The following is an 11,213-nucleotide window of genomic DNA, read 5'->3' on the forward strand; positions in this document are numbered from 1 at the left end:
AAGAGAACTCCTGCCTGGCACCTTCCCCGGTGGAGTTGTGCATGGGGTGTCTTTGGAACATTTTGTCACCGGCCGACTCCAAAATTCAGCGGTTCCCAATCTCAGCCCAGAAAGCAGGTAGAACAACTTTTGTGGTGTCTTTCAGCTGCCTACCGGAGCAATGTAAAAACTACCAGGAGAACTCCTGCCTGGCACCTTCCCTAGTGGAGTTGTGCATGGGGTCTGTTTGGAACATTTTGTCACCAGCCGAGTCCAAAATTCAGCGGTTCCCCATCTCAGCCCAGAAAGCAGGTAGAACAACTTTTGTGGTGTCTTTTAGATGCCTACCAAGGTAGTGTAAAAACTACTAAGAGAACTCCTGTCTGGCACCTTCCCCGGTGGAGTTGTGCATGGGGTGTGTTTGGAACATTTTGTCACCGGCCGAGTCCAAAATTCAGCGATTCCCCATCTCAGCCCAGAAAGCAGATAGAACAACTTTTGTGGTGTCTTTCAGATGCCTACCGGAGCAATGTAAAAACTACCAGGAGAACTCCTGTCTGGCACCTTCCCCGGTGGAGTTGTGCAGGGGGTGTGTTTGGAACATTTTGTCACCAGCCGAGTCCAAAATTCAGCGTTTCCCCATCTCAGCCCAGAAAGCAGGTAGAACAACTTTTGTGGTGTCTTTCAAATGGCTACCAAGGTAGTGTAAAAACTACTAAGAGAACTCCTGTCTGGCACCTTCCCCGGTGGAGTTGTGCATGGGGTGTGTTTGGAACATTTTGTCACCGGCCGACTCCAAAATTCAGCGGTTCCCCATCTCAGCCCAGAAAGCAGGTAGAACAACTTTTGTGGTGTCTTTCAGATGTCTACCAAGGTAGTGTAAAAACTCTCAAGAGAACTCTTGTCTGGCACCTTCCCCGGTGGAGTTGTGCATGGGGTGTGTTTGGAATATTTTGTCACCGGCCGACTCCAAAATTCAGCTGTTCCCCATCTCAGCCCAGAAAGCAGGTAGAACAACTTTTGTGGTGTCTTTCAGATGCCTACCGGAGCAATGTAAAAACTACCAGGAGAACTCCTTTCTGGCACCTTCCCTAGTGGAGTTGTGCATGGGGTCTGTTTGGAACATTTTGTCACCAGCCGAGTCCAAAATTCAGCGGTTCCCCATCTCAGCCCAGAAAGCAGGTAGAACAACTTTTGTGGTGCCTTTCAGCTGCCTACCAAGGTAGTGTAAAAACTATTAAGAGAACTCCTGTCTGGCACCTTCCCCGGTGGAGTTGTGCATGGGGTGTCTTTGGAACATTTTGTCACCGGCCGAGTCCAAAATTCAGCGGTTCCCCATCTCAGCCCAGAAAGCAGGTAGAACAGCTTTTGTGGTGTCTTTCAGATGCCTACCGGAGCAATGTAAAAACTACCAGGAGAACTCCTGTCTGGCACCTTCCCCGGTGGAGTTGTGCAGGGGGTGTGTTTGGAACATTTTGTCACCGGCCGAGTCCAAAAATTCAGCGGTTCCCCATCTCAGCCAAGAAAGCAGGTAGAACAACTTTTGTGGTGCCTTTCAAATGCCTACCAAGGTAGTGTAAAAACTACCAGGAGAACTCCTGTCTGGCACCTTCCCCGGTGGAGTTGTGCATGGGGTGTGTTTGGAACATTTTGTCACCGGCCGAGTCCAAAATTCAGCGGTTCCCCATCTCAGCCCAGAAAGCAGGTAGAACAACTTTTGTGGTGTCTTTCAGATGCCTACCGGAGCAATGTAAAAACTACCAGGAGAACTCCTGTCTGGCACCTTCCCCGGTGGAGTTGTGCATGGGGTGTGTTTGGAACATTTTGTCACCAGCCGAGTCCAAAATTCAGCTGTTCCCCATCTCAGCCCAGAAAGCAGGTAGAACAACTTTTGTGGTGCCTTTCAGGTGCCTACCAAGGTAGTGTAAAAACTACCAGGAGAACTCCTGTCTGGCACCTTCCCCGGTGGAGTTGTGCATGGGGTGTGTTTGGAACATTTTGTCGCCGGCCGACTCCAAAATTCAGCGGTTCCCCATCTCAGCCCAGAAAGCAGGTAGAACAACTTTTGTGGTGCCTTTCAAATGCCTACCAAGGTAGTGTAAAAACTATTCAGAGAACTCCTGCCTGGCACCTTCCCCGGTGGAGTTGTGCATGGGGTGTGTTTGGAACATTTTGTCACCGGCCGAGTCCAAAATTCAGCGGTTCCCCATCTCAGCCCAGAAAGCAGGTAGAACAACTTTTGTGGTGTCTTTCAGATGCCTACCGGAGCAATGTAAAAACTACCAGGAGAACTCCTGTCTGGCACCTTCCCCGGTGGAGTTGTGCATGGGGTGTGTTTGGAACATTTTGTCACCAGCCGACTCCAAAATTCAGCGGTTCCCCATCTCAGCCCAGAAAGCAGGTAGAACAACTTTTGTGGTGCCTTTTAAAGGGCTACCTACCAAGGTAGTGTAAAAACTACTAAGAGAACTCCTGCCTGGCACCTTCCCCGGTGGAGTTGTGCATGGGGTGTCTTTGGAACATTTCGTCACCAGCCGACTCCAAAATTCAGGGGTTCCCCATCTCAGCCCAGAAAGCAGGTAGAACAACTTTTGTGGTGTCTTTCAGATGCCTACCGGAGCAATGTAAAAACTACCAGGAGAACTCCTGTCTGGCACCTTCCCCGGTGGAGTTGTGCAGGGGGTGTGTTCGGAACATTTTGTCACCAGCCGAGTCCAAAATTCAGCCGTTCCCCATCTCAGCCAAGAAAGCAGGTAGAACAACTTTTGTGGTGCCTTTCAAATGCCTACCAAGGTAGTTTAAAAACTACCAGGAGAACTCCTGCCTGGCACCTTCCCCGGTGGAGTTGTGCATGGGGTGTGTTTGGAACATTTTGTCACCGGCCGAGTCCAAAATTCAGCGGTTCCCCATCTCAGCCCAGAAAGCAGGTAGAACAACTTTTGTGGTGTCTTTCAGATGCCTACCAAGGTAGTGTAAAAACTCTCAAGAGAACTCTTGTCTGGCACCTTCCCCGGTGGAGTTGTGCATGGGGTGTGTTTGGAACATTTTGTCACCGGCCGACTCCAAAATTCAGCGGTTCCCCATCTCAGCCCAGAAAGCAGGTAGAACAACTTTTGTGGTGTCTTTCAGATGCCTACCGGAGCAATGTAAAAACTACCAGGAGAACTCCTGTCTGGCACCTTCCCTAGTGGAGTTGTGCATGGGGTGTCTTTGGAACATTTTGTCACCAGCCGAGTCCAAAATTCAGCGTTTCCCCATCTCAGCCCAGAAAGCAGGTAGAACAACTTTTGTGGTGCCTTTCAGATGCCTACCGGAGCAATGTAAAAACTACCAGGAGAACTCCTGTCTGGCACCTTCCCCGGTGGAGTTGTGCAGGGGGTGTGTTTGGAACATTTTGTCACCGCCCGACTCCAAAATTCAGCGGTTCCCCATCTCAGCCCAGAAAGCAGGTAGAACAACTTTTGTGGTGTCTTTCAGCTGCCTACCAGAGCAATGTAAAAACTACCAGGAGAACTCCTGTCTGGCACCTTCCCCGGTGGAGTTGTGCATGGGGTGTGTTTGGAACATTTTGTCACCAGCCGACTCCAAAATTCAGCGGTTCCCCATCTCAGCCCAGAAAGCAGGTAGAACAACTTTTGTGGTGCCTTTCAAATGGCTACCTACCAAGGTAGTGTAAAAACTATTAAGAGAACTCCTGCCTGGCACCTTCCCCGGTGGAGTTGTGCATGGGGTGTCTTTGGAACATTTCGTCACCAGCCGACTCCAAAATTCAGCGGTTCCCCATCTCAGCCCAGAAAGCAGGTAGAACAACTTTTGTGGTGTCTTTCAGATGCCTACCGGAGCAATGTAAAAACTACCAGGAGAACTCCTGTCTGGCACCTTCCCCGGTGGAGTTGTGCATGGGGTGTGTTCGGAACATTTTGTCACCAGCCGAGTCCAAAATTCAGCCGTTCCCCATCTCAGCCAAGAAAGCAGGTAGAACAACTTTTGTGGTATCTTTTAGATGCCTACCAAGGTAGTGTAAAAACTATCAAGAGAACGCTTGTCTGGCACCTTCCCCGGTGGAGTTGTGCAGGGGGTGTCTTTGGAACATTTTGTCACTGGCCGAGTCCAAAATTCAGCGATTCCCCATCTCAGCCCAGAAAGCAGGTAGAACAACTTTTGTGGTGTCTTTCAGATGCCTACCGGAGCAATGTAAAAACTACCAGGAGAACTCCTGTCTGGCACCTTCCCCGGTGGAGTTGTGCAGGGGGTGTGTTTGGAACATTTTGTCACCAGCCGAGTCCAAAATTCTGCGGTTCCCCATCTCAGCCCAGAAAGCAGGTAGAACAACTTTTGTGGTGCCTTTCAAATGCCTACCGGAGCAATGTAAAAACTACCAGGAGAACTCCTGTCTGGCACCTTCCCCGGTGGAGTTGTGCATGGGGTGTGTTTGGAACATTTTGTCACCAGCCGAGTCCAAAATTCAGCGTTTCCCCATCTCAGCCCAGAAAGCAGGTAGAACAACTTTTGTGGTGTCTTTTAGATGCCTACCAAGGTAGTGTAAAAAATACTAAGAGAACTCCTGTCTGGCACCTTCCCCGGTGGAGTTGTGCATGGGGTGTGTTTGGAACATTTTGTCACCGGCCGAGTCCAAAATTCAGCGATTCCCCATCTCAGCCCAGAAAGGAGATAGAACAACTTTTGTGGTGTCTTTCAGATGCCTACCGGAGCAATGTAAAAACTACCAGGAGAACTCCTGTCTGGCACCTTCCCCGGTGGAGTTGTGCAGGGGGTGTGTTTGGAACATTTTGTCACCAGCCGAGTCCAAAATTCAGCGTTTCCCCATCTCAGCCCAGAAAGCAGGTAGAACAACTTTTGTGGTGTCTTTCAGATGCCTACCAAGGTAGTGTAAAAACTATTAAGAGAAATCCTGTCTGGCACCTTCCCCGGTGGAGTTGTGCATGGGGTGTGTTTGGAACATTTTGTCACCGGCCGACTCCAAAATTCAGCGGTTCCCCATCTCAGCCCAGAAAGCAGGTAGAACAACTTTTGTGGTGTCTTTCAGATGCCTACCAAGGTAGTGTAAAAACTCTCAAGAGAACTCTTGTCTGGCACCTTCCCCGGTGGAGTTGTGCATGGGGTGTGTTTGGAACATTTTGTCACCGGCCGACTCCAAAATTCAGCGGTTCCCCATCTCAGCCCAGAAAGCAGGTAGAACAACTTTTGTGGTGTCTTTCAGATGCCTACCGGAGCAATGTAAAAACTACCAGGAGAACTCCTGTCTGGCACCTTCCCTAGTGGAGTTGTGCATGGGGTCTGTTTGGAACATTTTGTCACCAGCCGAGTCCAAAATTCAGCCGTTCCCCATCTCAGCCCAGAAAGCAGGTAGAACATCTTTTGTGGTGTCTTTTAGATGCCTACCGGAGCAATGTAAAAACTACCAGGAGAACTCCTGTCTGGCACCTTCCCCGGTGGAGTTGTGCAGGGGGTGTGTTTGGAACATTTTGTCACCAGCCGAGTCCAAAATTCAGCGTTTCCCCATCTCAGCCCAGAAAGCAGGTAGAACAACTTTTGTGGTGTCTTTTAGATGCCTACCAAGGTAGTGTAAAAACTACTAAGAGAACTCCTGTCTGGCACCTTCCCCGGTGGAGTTGTGCATGGGGTCTGTTTGGAACATTTTGTCACCGGCCGAGTCCAAAATTCAGCTGTTCCCCATCTCAGCCCAGAAAGCAGATAGAACAACTTTTGTGGTGTCTTTCAGATGCCTACCGGAGCAATGTAAAAACTACCAGGAGAACTCCTGCCTGGCACCTTCCCCGGTGGAGTTGTGCATGGGGTGTCTTTGGAACATTTTGTCACCGGCCGAGTCCAAAATTCAGCGATTCCCCATCTCAGCCCAGAAAGCAGGTAGAACAACTTTTGTGGTGTCTTTCAGATGCCTACCGGAGCAATGTAAAAACTACCAGGAGAACTCCTGTCTGGCACCTTCCCCGGTGGAGTTGTGCAGGGGGTGTGTTTGGAACATTTTGTCACCAGCCGAGTCCAAAATTCAGCGTTTCCCCATCTCAGCCCAGAAAGCAGGTAGAACAACTTTTGTGGTGTCTTTCAGATGCCTACCAAGGTAGTGCAAAAACTACTAAGAGAACTCCTGTCTGGCACCTTCCCCGGTGGAGTTGTGCATGGGGTGTGTTTGGAACATTTTGTCACCGGCCGACTCCAAAATTCAGCGGTTCCCCATCTCAGCCCAGAAAGCAGGTAGAACAACTTTTGTGGTGTCTTTCAGATGCCTACCAAGGTAGTGTAAAAACTCTCAAGAGAACTCTTGTCTGGCACCTTCCCCGGTGGAGTTGTGCATGGGGTGTGTTTGGAACATTTTGTCACCGGCCGACTCCAAAATTCAGCTGTTCCCCATCTCAGCCCAGAAAGCAGGTAGAACAACTTTTGTGGTGTCTTTCAGATGCCTACCGGAGCAATGTAAAAACTACCAGGAGAACTCCCGTCTGGCACCTTCCCCGGTGGAGTTGTGCATGGGGTCTGTTTGGAACATTTTGTCACCAGCCGAGTCCAAAATTCAGCGGTTCCCCATCTCAGCCCAGAAAGCAGGTAGAACAACTTTTGTGGTGCCTTTCAGATGCCTACCAAGGTAGTGTAAAAACTACCAGGAGAACTCCTGTCTGGCACCTTCCCCGGTGGAGTTGTGCATGGGGTGTGTTTGGAACATTTTGTCACCAGCCGAGTCCAAAATTCAGCGGTTCCCCATCTCAGCCCAGAAAGCAGGTAGAACAACTTTTGTGGTGTCTTTCAGATGCCTACCGGAGCAATGTAAAAACTACCAGGAGAACTCCTGTCTGGCACCTTCCCCGGTGGAGTTGTGCATGGGGTGTGTTTGGAACATTTTGTCACCAGCCGAGTCCAAAATTCAGCGGTTCCCCATCTCAGCCCAGAAAGCAGGTAGAACAACTTTTGTGGTGCCTTTCAAATGGCTACCAAGGTAGTGTAAAAACTACCAAGAGAACTCCTGCCTGGCACCTTCCCCGGTGGAGTTGTGCATGGGGTGTCTTTGGAACATTTTGTCACCGGCCGACTCCAAAATTCAGCGGTTCCCCATCTCAGCCCAGAAAGCAGGTAGAACAACTTTTGTGGTGCCTTTCAGCTGCCTACCAAGGTAGTGTAAAAACTATTAAGAGAACTCCTGTCTGGCACCTTCCCCGGTGGAGTTGTGCATGGGGTGTGTTTGGAACATTTTGTCACCGGCCGACTCCAAAATTCAGCGGTTCCCCATCTCAGCCCAGAAAGCAGGTAGAACAACTTTTGTGGTGTCTTTCAGATGCCTACCGGAGCAATGTAAAAACTACCAGGAGAACTCCTGTCTGGCACCTTCCCCGGTGGAGTTGTGCAGGGGGTGTGTTTGGAACATTTTGTCACCAGCAGAGTCCAAAAATTCAGCGGTTCCCCATCTCAGCCAAGAAAGCAGGTAGAACAACTTTTGTGGTGCCTTTCAAATGCCTACCAAGGTAGTGTAAAAACTACCAGGAGAACTCCTGTCTGGCACCTTCCCCGGTGGAGTTGTGCATGGGGTGTGTTTGGAACATTTTGTCACCGGCCGACTCCAAAATTCAGCGGTTCCCCATCTCAGCCCAGAAAGCAGGTAGAACAACTTTTGTGGTGTCTTTCAGCTGCCTACCGGAGCAATGTAAAAACTACCAGGAGAACTCCTGCCTGGCACCTTCCCTAGTGGAGTTGTGAATGGGGTCTGTTTGGAACATTTTGTCACCAGCCGAGTCCAAAATTCAGCGGTTCCCCATCTCAGCCCAGAAAGCAGGTAGAACAACTTTTGTGGTGTCTTTTAGATGCCTACCAAGGTAGTGTAAAAACTACTAAGAGAACTCCTGTCTGGCACCTTCCCCGGTGGAGTTGTGCATGGGGTGTGTTTGGAACATTTTGTCACCGGCCGAGTCCAAAATTCAGCGATTCCCCATCTCAGCCCAGAAAGCAGATAGAACAACTTTTGTGGTGTCTTTCAGATGCCTACCGGAGCAATGTAAAAACTACCAGGAGAACTCCTGTCTGGCACCTTCCCCGGTGGAGTTGTGCATGGGGTGTGTTTGGAACATTTTGTCACCGGCCGAGTCCAAAATTCAGCGTTTCCCCATCTCAGCCCAGAAAGCAGGTAGAACAACTTTTGTGGTGTCTTTCAGATGCCTACCAAGGTAGTGTAAAAACTACTAAGAGAACTCCTGTCTGGCACCTTCCCCGGTGGAGTTGTGCATGGGGTGTGTTTGAACATTTTGTCACCGGCCGAGTCCAAAATTCAGCGATTCCCCATCTCAGCCCAGAAAGCAGGTAGAACAACTTTTGTGGTGTCTTTCAGATGTCTACCAAGGTAGTGTAAAAACTCTCAAGAGAACTCTTGTCTGGCACCTTCCCCGGTGGAGTTGTGCATGGGGTGTGTTTGGAACATTTTGTCACCGGCCGACTCCAAAATTCAGCTGTTCCCCATCTCAGCCCAGAAAGCAGGTAGAACAACTTTTGTGGTGTCTTTCAGATGCCTACCGGAGCAATGTAAAAACTACCAGGAGAACTCCTGTCTGGCACCTTCCCCGGTGGAGTTGTGCATGGGGTCTGTTTGGAACATTTTGTCACCAGCCGAGTCCAAAATTCAGCGGTTCCCCATCTCAGCCCAGAAAGCAGGTAGAACAACTTTTGTGGTGCCTTTCAGCTGCCTACGAAGGTAGTGTAAAAACTACCAGGAGAACTCCTGTCTGGCACCTTCCCCGGTGGAGTTGTGCATGGGGTGTGTTTGGAACTTTTTGTCACCAGCCGAGTCCAAAATTCAGCGGTTCCCCATCTCAGCCCAGAAAGCAGGTAGAACAACTTTTGTGGTGTCTTTCAGATGCCTACCGGAGCAATGTAAAAACTACCAGGAGAACTCCTGTCTGGCACCTTCCCCGGTGGAGTTGTGCATGGGGTGTGTTTGGAACATTTTGTCACCAGCCGAGTCCAAAATTCAGCTGTTCCCCATCTCAGCCCAGAAAGCAGGTAGAACAACTTTTGTGGCGCCTTTCAAATGGCTACCAAGGTAGTGTAAAAACTACCAAGAGAGCTCCTGCCTGGCACCTTCCCCGGTGGAGTTGTGCATGGGGTGTCTTTGGAACATTTTGTCACCGGCCGACTCCAAAATTCAGCGGTTCCCCATCTCAGCCCAGAAAGCAGGTAGAACAACTTTTGTGGTGTCTTTCAGCTGCCTACCGGAGCAATGTAAAAACTACCAGGAGAACTCCTGCCTGGCACCTTCCCTAGTGGAGTTGTGCATGGGGTCTGTTTGGAACATTTTGTCACCAGCCGAGTCCAAAATTCAGCGGTTCCCCATCTCAGCCCAGAAAGCAGGTAGAACAACTTTTGTGGTGTCTTTTAGATGCCTACCAAGGTAGTGTAAAAACTACTAAGAGAACTCCTGTCTGGCACCTTCCCCGGTGGAGTTGTGCATGGGGTGTGTTTGGAACATTTTGTCACCGGCCGAGTCCAAAATTCAGCGATTCCCCATCTCAGCCCAGAAAGCAGATAGAACAACTTTTGTGGTGTCTTTCAGATGCCTACCGGAGCAATGTAAAAACTACCAGGAGAACTCCTGTCTGGCACCTTCCCCGGTGGAGTTGTGCAGGGGGTGTGTTTGGAACATTTTGTCACCAGCCGAGTCCAAAATTCAGCGTTTCCCCATCTCAGCCCAGAAAGCAGGTAGAACAACTTTTGTGGTGTCTTTCAGATGCCTACCAAGGTAGTGTAAAAACTACTAAGAGAACTCCTGTCTGGCACCTTCCCCGGTGGAGTTGTGCATGGGGTGTGTTTGGAACATTTTGTCACCGGCCGAGTCCAAAATTCAGCGATTCCCCATCTCAGCCCAGAAAGCAGGTAGAACAACTTTTGTGGTGTCTTTCAGATGTCTACCAAGGTAGTGTAAAAACTCTCAAGAGAACTCTTGTCTGGCACCTTCCCCGGTGGAGTTGTGCATGGGGTGTGTTTGGAACATTTTGTCACCGGCCGACTCCAAAATTCAGCTGTTCCCATCTCAGCCCAGAAAGCAGGTAGAACAACTTTTGTGGTGTCTTTCAGATGCCTACCGGAGCAATGTAAAAACTACCAGGAGAACTCCTGTCTGGCACCTTCCCCGGTGGAGTTGTGCATGGGGTCTGTTTGGAACATTTTGTCACCAGCCGAGTCCAAAATTCAGCGGTTCCCCATCTCAGCCCAGAAAGCAGGTAGAACAACTTTTGTGGTGTCTTTCAGATGCCTACCGGAGCAATGTAAAAACTACCAGGAGAACTCCTGTCTGGCACCTTCCCCGGTGGAGTTGTGCATGGGGTGTGTTTGGAACATTTTGTCACCAGCCGAGTCCAAAATTCAGCTGTTCCCCATCTCAGCCCAGAAAGCAGGTAGAACAACTTTTGTGGCGCCTTTCAAATGGCTACCAAGGTAGTGTAAAAACTACCAAGAGAACTCCTGCCTGGCACCTTCCCCGGTGGAGTTGTGCATGGGGTGTCTTTGGAACATTTTGTCACCGGCCGACTCCAAAATTCAGCGGTTCCCCATCTCAGCCCAGAAAGCAGGTAGAACAACTTTTGTGGTGTCTTTCAGCTGCCTACCGGAGCAATGTAAAAACTGCCAGGAGAACTCCTGCCTGGCACCTTCCCTAGTGGAGTTGTGCATGGGGTCTGTTTGGAACATTTTGTCACCAGCCGAGTCCAAAATTCAGCGGTTCCCCATCTCAGCCCAGAAAGCAGGTAGAACAACTTTTGTGGTGTCTTTTAGATGCCTACCAAGGTAGTGTAAAAACTACTAAGAGAACTCCTGTCTGGCACCTTCCCCGGTGGAGTTGTGCATGGGGTGTGTTTGGAACATTTTGTCACCGGCCAAGTCCAAAATTCAGCGATTCCCCATCTCAGCCCAGAAAGCAGATAGAACAACTTTTGTGGTGTCTTTCAGATGCCTACCGGAGCAATGTAAAAACTACCAGGAGAACTCCTGTCTGGCACCTTCCCCGGTGGAGTTGTGCAGGGGGTGTGTTTGGAACATTTTGTCACCAGCCGAGTCCAAAATTCAGCGTTTCCCCATCTCAGCCCAGAAAGCAGGTAGAACAACTTTTGTGGTGTCTTTCAGATGCCTACCAAGGTAGTGTAAAAACTACTAAGAGAACTCCTGTCTGGCACCTTCCCCGGTGGAGTTGTGCATGGGGTGTGTTTGGAACATTTTGTCAC

The sequence above is a fragment of the Falco cherrug genome, chromosome 4 (assembly GCF_023634085.1).
Source record: "Falco cherrug isolate bFalChe1 chromosome 4, bFalChe1.pri, whole genome shotgun sequence".
NCBI classification, from domain to species: domain Eukaryota; kingdom Metazoa; phylum Chordata; class Aves; order Falconiformes; family Falconidae; genus Falco; species Falco cherrug.